Below are 16,652 nucleotides of genomic sequence, written 5' to 3' on the forward strand. Positions count from 1 at the left end.
TGATCACTTTCACAGCTTGAAACGCATCTGTTGTTTACTGTGTATTTGACATTCACCGGCTTTCTCTGAAGCTCATTCCTGTGCAGAAGATTTCTGGAGGGAAACACACTAAAAGGCACAGAAAATACATGCAAATGCAATGTTAATCTTACAGAGGAGACTCAGCTCATCTTTTCAAAGTATTCCTTCGCTGTGTCGTGTGAGATTTTGAATTATTTATGCTTTTGAAAGCAAAGATTTGAGCTGCATAATCTATGGGCACATAATGACAATTGAAAATGCCACGCAAAGTGAGTGTGTGTATTTTGTTCTCACTTCTTTTAGAATTATAATGACATACTTGTTTGAGTGGGCGTAGTGCGGTGTTTAAGGAGCCTAAAGGCAAGAGGAGCACTGGATTGAGATAGAAATGTATATTGAGAAAACATTTGCAGGTGTCAATGTTGGGCTCTGATAATAAACAGTTTCAAGTTATTAAAGACTGGTCTAAAAGTAGAATTAAGTCTAAAAAAGTCCAGATCAATGGGATTAAAGACCAACTGTCCAAAGAAGGACAACTATCAATGAGCTGGTGGGTTTATTTCTTTTTCAGAACAGAAGGGGGATAGAGTTGCCAAATGTTGCTCTCAACTTTGTACTCTACTAAAACTATTTAGAAACACTATCTTGTGTGAAGTGATGGCTGGAAGAAATGCATATATTAAAATGATTTAACACTGTCAACATTAAGCTTTTTCACATGTCGATTAAACAAATTATTATCCGTCTGTGTTTAACGGCATCCAATTATACGTGTGATAATTCCAACTCAAATGGTTAAGGGTTAGAATTTTCACATTTTATTAACTGAGCTCCAAACATAACAAATACAAACTCATTAAATTCACCTGAAACTCTTTGGTGGGTAAAACTCTGGATTTTGTAGTAATAGAAATCATTCCCACGGTCGCACTTTCAACTACAAAGCGGAGCTCCCTTAAGGAAAAACGCCAGTATTGAAATAGTGTGGGCAAATATAATTACTGCAGTGATGAGGCGCACGGCGATTATTAGAGGCTGGGGCTACCTTTGATGCTGGTGGGGGCCGTCAGACCAGGAGAAGACTGAGGACAGGAGCAGCTCTGAGAGAGACGCGGCGTTTGTTCAGTCCACCAGGGGAGAACTGCGAAGGAAAAAAACAACAAAGGAAATGAAAAAAACCCTGCTGACAGCGCATTGGTAATAAATATAGAGCTCTTATATAATGTAGTGTTGCACTGCTGTGTGTTGGCTCGCACTGTAAACAATCACTAGCATATGGGGGTGTTGTAGCTTTAGCGTGTATCCAAGCCAGCCACACGCGCACGTTTATAAGATAAGATAAGCCTTTATTTGTCCCGCAATGGGGGAATTCCAGTGTTGCAACACAAAGTAGGTACAGAAGTAAATAATAAAGAACAGATAACTTATGAAAAAAACTTTAAAAAACACTCTTAATAGAAAAGCTCTTATAAAACTCTTATAAAAAAACCCTCTTATACTCTTATTAAAAAGTCAAAAATAATAATAACAATAGTAACACTCTTATTTATGCAATCCCAACCCTGTGACAGTTGGTGTGGGAGGGCATTTGAGGTAAATGACACATCAATATGCAAATCACTGCACATAAGGTCGGCAAAGACTGAAGACTACACTGTGTAAAGCCTAAATAAAACCAGACTACGGTTACATTACTGCATTATTACACTATGAGAAATTGCAAAGTGATTTGGAAAGTTTGAAAAGGAGATCATTTAGTTTCTGCTGCTGTCAGACTCTACAACAAACACTGTTAGCCCTGAACATGTGTCATTCAGCTTCATAATCATGTGCAATACTGTCATAATCATGTGCAGTACTGTTATATTCATGTGCAATACTGTCATAATCATGTGCAGTACTGTTATATTCATGTGCAATACTGTCATAATCATGTGCAGTACTGTTATATTCATGTGCAATACTGTCATAATCATGTGCAGTACTGTTATATTCATGTGCAATACTGTCATAGTCATGTGCAGTACTGTTATATTCATGTGCAATACTGTCATAATCATGTGCAATACAGTTATATTCATGTACAATACTGTCATGATCATGTGTAGTACTGTTATATTCATGTGCAAAACTGTCATAATCATGTGCAGTACTGTTATATTCATGTGCAATACTGTCATAATCATGTGCAGTACTGTTATATTCATGTGCAATACTGTCATAATCATGTGCAATACTGTTATATTCATGTGCAATACTGTCATAATCATGTGCAGTACTGTTATATTCATGTGCAATACTGTCAGTCATGTGCAGTACTATTATATTCATGTGCAATACTGTCAGTCATGTGCAGTACTGTTATATTCATGTATAATAGTGTCATAATCATGGGCAATACTGTTATATTCATGTGCAATACTGTCATAGTCATGTGCAGTACTGTTATATTCATGTGCAATACTGTCATAATCATGTGCAATACAGTTATATTCATGTACAATACTGTCATAATCATGTGCAGTACTGTTATATGCATGTGCAATACTGTCATAATCATGTGCAATACAGTTATATTCATGTGCAATACTGTCATAATCATGTGCAGTACTGTTATATTCATGTGCAATACTGTCATAATCATGTGCAGTACTGTTGTATTCATGTGCAATACTGTCATAATCATGTGCAGTACTGTTATATTCATGTGCAATACTGTCATAATCATGTGCAGTACTGTTGTATTCATGTGCAATACTGTCATAATCATGTGCAGTACTGTTGTATTCATGTGCAATACTGTCATAATCATGTGCAGCACTGTTATATTCATGTGCAATACTGTCAGTCATGTGCAGTACTATTATATTCATGTGCAATACTGTCAGTCATGTGCAGTACTGTTATATTCATATGCAATACTGTCATAATCATAGGCAATACTGTTATATTCATGTGCAATACTGTCATAATCATGTGCAGTACTGTTATATTCATGTGCAATACTGTCATAGTCATGTGCAGTACTGTTATATTCATGTGCAATACTGTCATAATCATGTGCAATACTGTTATATTCATGTGCAATACTGTCATAATCATGTGCAATACTGTTATATTCATGTGCAATACTGTCATAATCATGTGCAGTACTGTTATATTCATGTGCAATACTGTCATAATCATGTGCAATACTGTTATATTCATGTGCAATACTGTCATAATCATGTGCAGTACTGTTATATTCATGTGCAATACTGTCATAATCATGTGCAGTACTGTTATATTCATGTGCAATACTGTCATAATCATGTGCAGTACTGTTATATTCATGTGCAATACTGTCATAATCATGTGCAGTACTGTTATATTCATGTGCAATACTGTCATAATCATGTGCAGTACTGTTATATTCATGTGCAATACTGTCATAATCATGTGCAGTACTGTTATATTCATGTGCAATACTGTCATAATCATGTGCAGTACTGTTATATTCATGTGCAATACTGTCATAATCATGTGCAGTACTGTTGTATTCATGTGCAATACTGTCATAATCATGTGCAGTACTGTTATATTCATGTGCATGTTATTATACTTCTGTGCCTAATCTGTTCGTGTACATAATCTGTGTTGCTTTGGAATTTCCCCATTGTGGGACAAATAAAGGACAAATCTTATCTTGTCTTGTCTTGTCTTAAGTAAGAGAAAAACAAAAAACAACACCAGACAAGAGATTATCGGACACCCACATACCCAAATATTAATATTGACTTCTGTAATGTAATAGAGTTCCCTAAATACACACATTTGTTTCTAGAATCCTTTGGCCCAAGGGATCACTTTCAGTCAAACCCTATGTCTACCTGACCAACATCACCGACAGCTTGTGAAATGAAGACATTACAGACACAGATCAAGAAGAGTCTTGTGTCCGGCACCGCGCAACAAATTGGTTTTGATGCTCGGTGTCGTGGGATGAATCGGAGAGCCACAAGAGCCAACCTGTCCAGAGGCAGCGCCGGCTTTGATGGAGGGGAACTAACGACTGGCAGCAAAGACCCACACAGACACACACACACACACACACACAAGTCTTGAAGATGTCAGTGATGACGAAACCCAGCCTTCAAACATGCACAACTTCACATTCTCCAGACTTAATGGCATGTAAGAGTTTCCAACAAATTGCTTCATGCTGCAAGCGGCATTTTGACAGTCTGGCAAAATTAAAAGTAAGTAAATAAAAAAATAATGTTTAGCAGTTTGCAAAAATAACAGAAAGATTAAGTAGACTTGATATAGTAAGATGAAAATGATCAAATTAAAAAGAATGCAGAGAAAAAGAAATGAAACATGAGTCTTGCCTGAAACAACTTAACCTGGCCATGTTTTATAGTCTGAGAAAGGGTCTTTATTCCCAGAGTTACGGTGGGGTGTCATTAACTTGCCAGGGAAGTCCAGAATGATATCCAGCTGTGTTTTTATACAGACCTATATAAGTCTGATCAATGCATTAATCGCTGAGGGCAGATGGGAGTGACTGACAGGTGGATCAGGGACATGCATGATCCGTCGGTATATAAAATAAATAAATATGGCTATACATGGCAAAAAATGTCACAGGGGACGGAAAAACACCACACGTTTCTGCAGAATCAATAACCGAAGTATAAAATGCGGTTAATCTGAGGTGAGAGAAGTTGGATTTAGCTCTAAAACACAAAGAGCTTGTTAGTTTCACATGTGTCACAGAAATAAAGGATTTAGTTTGAGTTTGACTCGATGCGCGACCTTTGTAAAGTATTGAAGATGTGTACATTCTGGATCCATTACACCATTTAATTAAATGCTCAGATCCTGCTGCATTAGGATCAGGGCAGAGGACAGAAATTATAATAGAACTAAACCAGCAATACACACCATTTTTCCTCACGAGGACAGGTACAATCACAAGATTTTTTTCTCTCCCTGTGTCTGGGTAGGTTTCCCCCCCCATCCACCCGAAACATGCATTATAGGTACAATCCTCCAGCTACATGCATTGAAGGATGGGTCAAATGCAGAGGAAAGCCAATTTCCTTACGGGGACCATGGAGTTCATCGTAACTTTAACCTTAACTGGAAGAAAAACGGCCAAAAAGTGCGGCAGCAAAATAAACCCAAATTAACTTTTACCCCTTTTTAACTATAACAAGGCAAAACTTGTGTCTTTCGAAGTACTTGTATGTAAAGAAATGTAATGTCTCAGTAGTTTCACACTTTTCACGTAAGCTCCATGTGGAGTTTGGAACACGGAGAACTATCAGGTCAAACCTGGTATATTTCAGAAACATGAACTCTTCAGTGGTGCTCCACATACCACTGCATCAGTAGCAAAAACATGTCCACATGCTTCAGCAATGTTTCATTAACTATGATCAGAAGACACCCAAAGAGCCTAAAAAAAGTCAATCCAAAAGTCGACCTCTTCATCGGCAGGTTTACGCAGAGCGGGATGAGAATATGCACAGCTCTCCCGGGTGTGTTCACTTCAAGGCCCGATCGGCTCGGAGCACTCGGATTCCTGGTTCCTACATCAAAGGTGAAGCTAAGCCCGGCTGCATTACTTATCACCTTGTCTCCAGTCTTGGGCTGTGAACAAGGCCTTACATGCCTCAGGAAGTCAGATTTTCATTCACACGACTAGCTAACACAAGAAGGTGGGTAAAGAGGAGCCAAAATCATACTGCTCCAATACTATTTTAATAGGGTAAAAAGAAGCATTTTCCAATTTATGGTGAAACTGGATTAATCGCAACAGAGTGATTTCTAAGAGCTCAGAGCCAGACAACCTTGTAAGTATGAATGAAGCTATGTTTTTGTCATTATAACATAGCGAGCTAATAAAAACAATCATATGACCACTTTAATATTAATGGATTTGTATTGAGACACAAAACAATATTATGTTGTGTATTTTACAAAGGCAAATTGTGAACTTAAAGTAACAGTACTTACATTTCTGAAGTAAAGTCACCTACATGATTCCACGGAAATACAAGTTGAAATCATACTTCAACATGCTCAAATTTTATACGACACTGTAGAATATTATGACCAAAGAAACATAATTTTCATTGCAAAAAGCAGGAGATGTTTAAGTGCTATATAAAAACATCCAAAGTGAAAAAACATGTTTCTATTTCAGTCTATTTTTGGTTAAAATGTTACATAATAGGGCCCTAAGAAAGAATATTTAGAAACATAGTGTAAATCTAATTGGAGTAACAAGTAGTCATGACCAAAATATAAAAAAATAAAAAGCTAAACACAAAAGAAACCCAGGTTATAATGCAACTACGTTTTACATCTGTCTTTACATGAGGCAATGCTCCAATAATGGATAGTGTTTTCAGTGAGAACGCTGGGCCCAGCAGGCAGCTCTGGTAATGGGAAGATAATTGATGGAGAGAGATGTGGGTGAGTCACACTACAGTCACCCGCAGCTAATGCATCTTAACCTTGGAGATGAACCCACACAGACGGGAGCCAAATTAGAGGTCAGACAATACAGGAAGCACACAGACACCAGACGTTAGACATCAATAATAACAAAACAGTTCAGGGGAAAAGGAAGGAAATGTAATTTTGTCAAAAAAAACAAATGTGTCTGCCATGTTTAAAGGGCGTCTGACTTCCAAATGTCTCTTTGAGTCAATGTCTTGTAATAATAATATAGCAACAACAAGTGCATAGGGAACATTCTTGTAATATGCAGTACTTCAATCAAGTATGAGCAAATCTCCAATTCCAGCTCAGTTGCTATGCTACCTTCAAATTGCAATTGATTATATTAGTTTCCTAAGAGAGGTTCGAGTCAAGATTGAAAGATTGGCCCCGGTCTAAATTAAGCCCAATTAAACCCTAAATTGAAATTGAATTGGCCCTATTCTAGTCCAGGTTTAAGTCTGGTCCATGTTTAATTGCAATTCTAATGTCGTCCACGGGGAAGTGTGAAAGTACCTATAGATATGAATGTCAGAACAATTGGACAAAAAAACAAAAACAAGAGTTCCATAAAATATTTGCTTTAGAAAATTGACCTTCACTAAACCAGACGTTTTGAAAATAAGTTGGTTTTAGAAATCCTTCAAAAGTCGGTCAGGGCTGACCTCGGCTCCCACTTCTTTACAGCCTTAACTGAAGGAGCTAATTCTGCTCCATCAAAACTTATGGCCTTTTAACATGTAAATAAAGCACTATTGAAGAAGATGGCCGGGCACACACTGCTGAATCTCACACCAAAACTCAATGGAAAAGCTGTTAGAGGAGTTTGAAGGGCAGACGGAGGGTGAGAGAAAATTGATAGACTTAGTTCTGTGAAGGTTTTCTTGAAAGTTTTACTGGGGCACGGTGAAAGTTCAGACAAGTGCATTTGTGATCAGTCATGCAATTCACCAAAGCAAAAACAAAACCAATAAGATGCACAGCAAGCAGAGGTGTTTATAACCAGAGAATTAGATTTGTATAAAGCTGGACTTACAAATGAAGGATTTCATTGCAATCTGTGAAATCCTGATGTGTCTTTTCACAAAAATCATAACATTGAAATTTGATACCATGACATCCGTACTTGCATCTATGGGTATAATGAAAAGCGCTATGTAAATGTTAAGGATCATCACTCACTACTAGGGTTGTCAAAATCAGATACTAATCAATATTAAAACTAGTATCAAAATTCTAAACAAAAGACCATTTAACTGTACAAAATGGGACTTTTTCTGAACAGTTTTAGAATATTCTTCAGCTCTGCCAGAACTAGTATAAGCTCATATGGAAACATAAAGAAAGCAATTTCATCTTTGTGGTGTATTTTTGTCTTTACCAGGAAAGACAAAAATCCCTTCATTTTCTCACTGGCTTTTTGACAAGAACTGAGCCATGAGTCATTATTTTATTAACATTTACCAGGAAATTCCCACTGAGATTGAGATTTCTCTTTCAAAGGGCCTGGCCAAGAGGTCAGCAGCACACGTCAGGAGCATTTCAAACAAGAATACATTAAAACAGCTTGTTTAAAATCTGACACAAACTGCAGTCATAAACAGATTACATGTGCAATGATTGTCAGATCCAACTTTATTTGTACAGCACAATTTAGATGGTAAAGTAGTGGCATAGTTTCACAGCATATTTGAGTAAAAAGGAACAGGAATGTGTTGAAGGAAACTAAATCAGACCATTTCATTTCCGACTGAAGAACGTATCAAAATTACTCTATTCCATAATATCGAAAATAAAGTTTGAAATGTTAGTATCATGACAACACTACTTACTACAAATACTAGTTCAGCTGTACTCCATCACCACTACAACTACCAGGTCTACATTTTCTACAATGTTTCTGGTCACAATCCTAAATCAGTTTTAGACAGAAGCAGAAGCATCAAAGAAGAGGATCAGAAAAGAAACCAGGGTCTCTCCTGGTCAAAGTTAACTTTCTGGCCGTGTGCTGCAGCGATGGCGTGCCCTCTCCAGTCCACCGGGTTAATAAGATCCCAGCCTGAGGTGCCACCTGGACCTCCTCAGCCCGCTGTTCCACTCCACTCATTTACACCAGACATACAGTTATTACTCTATCAGTGACGGGCCACAAACACAGGGCCAGCTGGGGTTAGCCGGGGCCTGGAAGGTTTCATCTATTGTTATTTTACACATGACTTTATTGTAGAGCAAAGAATAGTGTTCTCTTAATAGACAAAGTGGGACATCCCATGCCAACACAAATGACGATGAATTGGTCAATGGCGTCAGATTCTTATTAGTCGACTCATTTTTATTGGATCTTAAAGCATTTATTTGGCAGCAGAAAGAAGAATACATGGACTGAGTAAGCTGGAGATTTGAATTGTTAATTTATTATGCATTTTTACATACAAATATGCAGTTTTATTTGCATTTTTCTTGTCCCGTCACTGCACTTTGGGTCAAATCGTAAGCGATAGTTTTGAGAGGGAAAGCACTTTAAATCCCTTAATTTTCTCACTGGCTTTTTGACAAGAACTGAGCCATGAGTCATTATTTTACTAACATTTTGTGTTGTAATCAATTGTGTTTTATGTGTGGCCTCGTGTATTTTATTGCACTTAGTTGCACATCAATTTGGGCTTTAAAAGTTTTAAAAGTGCTTTAGAAATAACATTTTCCATTGACATTGAGAGCTTCTGCTGATCCTACGTCCCATTCAGTTGACTAATCGATCCAAAGCCCTTGAAATTTCAGTCCAAAACAACACACGAGTGAAGTGTTGACATACAAAAATACATAATAAACATAATTAGCTGAGGGAATGGTCAGACCACTTGATAGATTAGATTTCACCTGATGCAGCTGAAATGACGTAAATTTCTTTGGAAATACGACACGTTATTATAGACTTGCCGTAAATATTTTGCTCAACAGACGACAGCTGCACTCGCGGTGGTTCTTCTGATGTCTGCACAGTCGCATGTTGTGGATTCATCTCTGCCGTGTCAAATCTATAGTAAAGTTTGCGGTCACAGCAGTTCATCACAAGCAGCATTACGACGCATTCAACCATAACGCACCAAACACATTGAGGATCAGATTGCCAAAAGAAAAGGCCAGATCTGGAGAGGAGGGCTTTTTACACTTTGTCGTATTGAATAAAATACCTTTGTAGGGATTAGGGCATGACAGGCCAAACCGTATAGAGTTACGCAATCGCAGGCCTGGTGGGGCTTCGATATTCCACAATATTCATGAGGACGAAGGACGTTTTCTTTATCTGGACTTGTGTGAAATGAGCAGAGGGAGGGAGGAGGACATGACATTGCTTGTGTTATAAGAGGATTTCTATGGCGTGACAAGATCATGCTATTTCGTGTTATCTGCGGGTCTATTTGCACTGGCAGGTGATATGCACAAGGGTGAAGCAATCCCTGGTATGGTATGATATATTCTTTTTGGTTCTATGTTATGTTAAAATTTAAAATGCATTCCTCCATTTTGTTTCAAAGGATTAGAAGTGTCTGGTGTCTGGTGTCATCCTTGTGCTGTACTGCTTCAAATGACGTTCGCTACTATTTTTAAGAACCATGTGTAATTTGTTAAGATCAAAATGTAAGGGTGATGGACTAAACTATGACTCTGACCGGATTAGAACAAAGCCAAACCTTGCCATCTGAATCTGAGTCTGAAAATTTGTTTATTTTTATTACATATGTAAAACAAATTTGTTCAAAATCAAACTTGTGATATTTCTTGCCTTTCTTTTTGCCTCATAAGCAGCCATAGGTGGAGCATACGTGTCCCTGATTGGTTAATCCACCTGTCAATCACGTCCATCTGAACATGCGCAGATGAAAACGCAGTGACCAGACTGATGTCAATATGTATAAAAACCAGGCCTGAAACAAGACTAAAAAACAGAACAGAACCAGACCAGGACCAAACAGGACCAAACCAAGACCAAACCAGAACCAAACCAGGATAAAACCAGGACCAAACCAGGACCAAACCAGAACCAAACAAGTACCAATCAAGTACCAAACAAGTACCAAACCAGAACCAAACCAGAACCAAACCAGAACCAAACCAGAACCAAACCAGGGCCAAACCAGAACCAAACCAGGACAAAACCAGGACCAAATCAGAACCAAACCAGGACCAAACCAGAACCAAACCAGAACCAAACCAGGACCAAAGCAGGACCAAACCAGAACCAAACCAGAACCAAACCAGGACCAAACCAGGGCCAAACCAGAACCAAACCAGGACAAAACCAGGACCAAATCAGAACCAAACCAGGACCAAACCAGAACCAAACCAGAACCAAACCAGGACCAAACCAGGACCAAACCAGAACCAAACCAGAACCAAACCAGGACCAAACCAGGACCAAACCAGAACCAAACCAGGACCAAACCAGAACCAAACAAGTACCAATCAAGTACCAAACAAGTACCAAACCAGAACCAAACCAGGACCAAACCAGAACCAAACCAGAACCAAACAAGGACCAAACCAGAACCAAACCAGGACAAAACCAGGACCAAATCAGAACCAAACCAGGACCAAACCAGAACCAAACCAGGACCAAACCAGGACCAAACCAGGACCAAACCAAACCAGGACCAAACCAGGACCAAACCAGAACCAAACCAGAACCAAACAAGGACCAAACCAGAACCAAACCAGGACAAAACCAGGACCAAATCAGAACCAAACCAGGACCAAACCAGAACCAAACCAGAACCAAACCAGGACCAAACCAGGACCAAACCAGAACCAAACCAGAACCAAACCAGGACCAAACCAGGACCAAACCAGAACCAAACCAGGATAAAACCAGGACCAAACCAGGACCAAACCAGAACCAAACAAGTACCAATCAAGTACCAAACAAGTACCAAACCAGAATCAAACCAGAACCAAACCAGAACCAAACCAGGACCAAACCAGAACCAAACCAGGACAAAACCAGGACCAAATCAGAACCAAACCAGGACCAAACCAGGACCAAACCAGAACCAAACCAGAACCAAACAAGTACCAAACAAGTACCAAACCAGGACAAAACCAGAACCAAACTAGAACCAAACCAGAACCAAACCAGGACAAAACCAGGACCAAATCAGAACCAAACCAGGACCAAACCAGGACCAAACCAGAACCAAACAAGTACCAAACAAGTACCAAACCAGGACAAAACCAGGACCAAACCAGAACCAAACCAGAACCAAACAAGTACCAAACAAGTACCAAACCAAGACAAAACCAGAACCAAACTAGGATAAAACCAGGACCAAACCAGGACCAAACCAGAACCAAACAAGTACCAATCAAGTACCAAACAAGTACCAAACCAGAACCAAACCAGAACCAAACCAGAACCAAACCAGAACCAAACCAGGGCCAAACCAGAACCAAACCAGGACAAAACCAGGACCAAATCAGAACCAAACCAGGACCAAACCAGAACCAAACCAGAACCAAACCAGGACCAAAGCAGGACCAAACCAGAACCAAACCAGAACCAAACCAGGACCAAACCAGGGCCAAACCAGAACCAAACCAGGACCAAACCAGAACCAAACCAGAACCAAACCAGGACCAAACCAGGACCAAACCAGAACCAAACCAGAACCAAACCAGGACCAAACCAGGGCCAAACCAGAACCAAACCAGGACAAAACCAGGACCAAATCAGAACCAAACCAGGACCAAACCAGAACCAAACCAGAACCAAACCAGGACCAAACCAGGACCAAACCAGAACCAAACCAGAACCAAACCAGGACCAAACCAGGACCAAACCAGAACCAAACCAGGACCAAACCAGAACCAAACAAGTACCAATCAAGTACCAAACAAGTACCAAACCAGAACCAAACCAGGACCAAACCAGAACCAAACCAGAACCAAACAAGGACCAAACCAGAACCAAACCAGGACAAAACCAGGACCAAATCAGAACCAAACCAGGACCAAACCAGAACCAAACCAGGACCAAACCAGGACCAAACCAGGACCAAACCAAACCAGGACCAAACCAGGACCAAACCAGAACCAAACCAGAACCAAACAAGGACCAAACCAGAACCAAACCAGGACAAAACCAGGACCAAATCAGAACCAAACCAGGACCAAACCAGAACCAAACCAGAACCAAACCAGGACCAAACCAGGACCAAACCAGAACCAAACCAGAACCAAACCAGGACCAAACCAGGACCAAACCAGAACCAAACCAGGATAAAACCAGGACCAAACCAGGACCAAACCAGAACCAAACAAGTACCAATCAAGTACCAAACAAGTACCAAACCAGAATCAAACCAGAACCAAACCAGAACCAAACCAGGACCAAACCAGAACCAAACCAGGACAAAACCAGGACCAAATCAGAACCAAACCAGGACCAAACCAGGACCAAACCAGAACCAAACCAGAACCAAACAAGTACCAAACAAGTACCAAACCAGGACAAAACCAGAACCAAACTAGAACCAAACCAGAACCAAACCAGGACAAAACCAGGACCAAATCAGAACCAAACCAGGACCAAACCAGGACCAAACCAGAACCAAACAAGTACCAAACAAGTACCAAACCAGGACAAAACCAGGACCAAACCAGAACCAAACCAGAACCAAACAAGTACCAAACAAGTACCAAACCAAGACAAAACCAGAACCAAACTAGGATAAAACCAGGACCAAACCAGGACCAAACCAGAACCAAACAAGTACCAATCAAGTACCAAACAAGTACCAAACCAGAACCAAACCAGAACCAAACCAGAACCAAACCAGAACCAAACCAGGGCCAAACCAGAACCAAACCAGGACAAAACCAGGACCAAATCAGAACCAAACCAGGACCAAACCAGAACCAAACCAGAACCAAACCAGGACCAAAGCAGGACCAAACCAGAACCAAACCAGAACCAAACCAGGACCAAACCAGGGCCAAACCAGAACCAAACCAGGACCAAACCAGAACCAAACCAGAACCAAACCAGGACCAAACCAGGACCAAACCAGAACCAAACCAGAACCAAACCAGGACCAAACCAGGACCAAACCAGAACCAAACCAGGACCAAACCAGAACCAAACAAGTACCAATCAAGTACCAAACAAGTACCAAACCAGAACCAAACCAGGACCAAACCAGAACCAAACCAGAACCAAACAAGGACCAAACCAGAACCAAACCAGGACAAAACCAGGACCAAATCAGAACCAAACCAGGACCAAACCAGAACCAAACCAGGACCAAACCAGGACCAAACCAGGACCAAACCAAACCAGGACCAAACCAGGACCAAACCAGAACCAAACCAGAACCAAACAAGGACCAAACCAGAACCAAACCAGGACAAAACCAGGACCAAATCAGAACCAAACCAGGACCAAACCAGAACCAAACCAGAACCAAACCAGGACCAAACCAGGACCAAACCAGAACCAAACCAGAACCAAACCAGGACCAAACCAGGACCAAACCAGAACCAAACCAGGATAAAACCAGGACCAAACCAGGACCAAACCAGAACCAAACAAGTACCAATCAAGTACCAAACAAGTACCAAACCAGAATCAAACCAGAACCAAACCAGAACCAAACCAGGACCAAACCAGAACCAAACCAGGACAAAACCAGGACCAAATCAGAACCAAACCAGGACCAAACCAGGACCAAACCAGAACCAAACCAGAACCAAACAAGTACCAAACAAGTACCAAACCAGGACAAAACCAGAACCAAACTAGAACCAAACCAGAACCAAACCAGGACAAAACCAGGACCAAATCAGAACCAAACCAGGACCAAACCAGGACCAAACCAGAACCAAACAAGTACCAAACAAGTACCAAACCAGGACAAAACCAGGACCAAACCAGAACCAAACCAGAACCAAACAAGTACCAAACAAGTACCAAACCAAGACAAAACCAGAACCAAACTAGAACCAAACCAGGACCAAACCTGGACCAAACCAGAACCAAACCAGAACCAAACCAGGACCAAACCAGGCCCAAACCAGGATAAAACCAGGACAAAACCAGAACCAAACCAGAACCAAACCAGACCCAAACTAGAACCAACCAGGACCAAACCTGGACAAAACCAGGACAAAACCAGGACCAAATCAGAACCAAACCAGGACCAAACCAGGACCAAACCAGAACCAAACCAGAACCAAACAAGTACCAAACAAGTACCAAACCAGGACAAAACCAGAACCAAACTAGAACCAAACCAGAACCAAACCAGGACAAAACCAGGACCAAATCAGAACCAAACCAGGACCAAACCAGGACCAAACCAGAACCAAACAAGTACCAAACAAGTACCAAACCAGGACAAAACCAGGACCAAACCAGAACCAAACCAGAACCAAACAAGTACCAAACAAGTACCAAACCAAGACAAAACCAGAACCAAACTAGAACCAAACCAGGACCAAACCTGGACCAAACCAGAACCAAACCAGAACCAAACCAGGACCAAACCAGGCCCAAACCAGGATAAAACCAGGACAAAACCAGAACCAAACCAGAACCAAACCAGACCCAAACTAGAACCAACCAGGACCAAACCTGGACAAAACCAGGACCAAACCTGGACAAAACCAGGACCAAAACAGGATATGTATAATGCACCCAAACTGTTGAATAGAGAAATGCTTAAAGGACATAGATACAGCCAATAAAGAGTGATGTTTAAAGCCTCCGGACCCTGATTAATGTGCCATTTAAACATCTGGACTGTTCCAACCAGTCCGAACCCGAGTCAGGTGAGAATAAATGAGCCAATTTCACATTTAAGCCATTATTTTTAGCAGCACTTTAGCAACACAACTCAATTTCCTGAACCGCACACGGAGAAAAAGGTCACTCCGACCCACTGGAGATTACAGCAAATTTCCAAATAACAGTAAAGTACCACACAATAGGCCTCTGGCGTTTATTTAGTCACGAATGAACCCAGTGCTAACCTGCGGACGACCTTTTGCAGAGCAAGACAATCCCCTCATGAGATTAGCAAAAATGTTCAAGGTTCGAAGATGGATTCACTTTACACATTGCACTTGGTTCCTTATTTCCATTTTTGAGGACAAGTCTAAGAGAAAGGAGTTCAAAAGGAAATGGAGTAACGGCGTCATGCTGGGCTGTGGCCTACGAGAGAACGTGACGAAACACAGAGCAAAAACAGTGCATGTGGTCCAGCCCAACACAAAGCAATGAAAAGACAAAACCGTGAAAATGTGATTAGACAGGAAAAGTACTTTTAATAGTGTGGGGATGGATTCCTCTTGCTTCTTGGAAATCTTTTTGACATCCTAGTCTAGTTTTTGCTTGAACATAACAAATCATTGTACATAGAAATTACCACTCTAAGTATATAAATTATTTCTGTAAGTACCTCAGAATTACCACAAGAAATCACCCCCAAGTGTACATTTTTCTCATCATTATTATAGTGGAAATTGTTTCAAAATGCTTTATAGGTTGTGTATAAACTATGGTTGAATAATGACTGTATGTCCCTACAAAAAGGTGTCATAATGTGATGTATAATAGATTATCCCCATTTCATGGTGTTTTAGCTCGGCAGACTGAAGGTTTGATAAAAAACGCTGTATACAGTATTAAAGAAGTCTGTATCACTTATGCTCCCATCATTAATTTCTTTGCGGCAAGTATGAGCTGGAAATTCACTGTAAAGTCGAGGGCTCGGAAGTAGGAACAGCACAAAAGACCCGAAAGACCTCCTCATTTGTATCAGATCGATATCCTCTGTGAACGTTTGTCAGACTGGGGCTGGAAACAGGTGCTATGAGGCAGGAGAGAAGGAAGGACGGTTGTTAGAGGGAAGCAGATATGTCACAGTCTCAAAAGTTAGTGGAGCAAGGAGCATTGTGATTTAACAGTTGTCACATATTGTCTTATTATCACCATACAACAAAGTGAAATCCTTTAATCACACTACTAGTCTGCACTCATGTAAATATTATGGAACGGAATTTGATTGAACAGTGGGTACATTTACATGGTCGGTAAAAACTAACTACCGTAAAAGTCGGACTATAAGCTGTTACATTTTTCACGG

At 40.4% G+C, this 16,652-nt stretch overlaps 1 protein-coding gene across 8 annotated transcripts in view; it reads right to left on the reverse strand.

Moving 5' to 3' along the window:
* Positions 1 to 16,652, reverse strand: part of arvcfb (ARVCF delta catenin family member b) — a 243,346-nt gene that overhangs the window by 155,761 nt on the left and 70,933 nt on the right. For all 8 annotated transcript variants that reach the window (XM_072433079.1, XM_072433076.1, XM_072433080.1 and 5 more), the window contains exon 3: positions 1,067 to 1,162. The gene's annotated coding sequence lies outside the window, so the exon portion shown is untranslated. The remainder of the gene's footprint in view (positions 1 to 1,066; positions 1,163 to 16,652) is intronic.

This window comes from Eucyclogobius newberryi, unplaced genomic scaffold, assembly GCF_026437365.1.
Source record: "Eucyclogobius newberryi isolate DKJ021-1_F unplaced genomic scaffold, fEucNew1.0.hap1 SCAF_6, whole genome shotgun sequence".
Classification (NCBI taxonomy): Eukaryota; Metazoa; Chordata; class Actinopteri; order Gobiiformes; family Gobiidae; genus Eucyclogobius; species Eucyclogobius newberryi.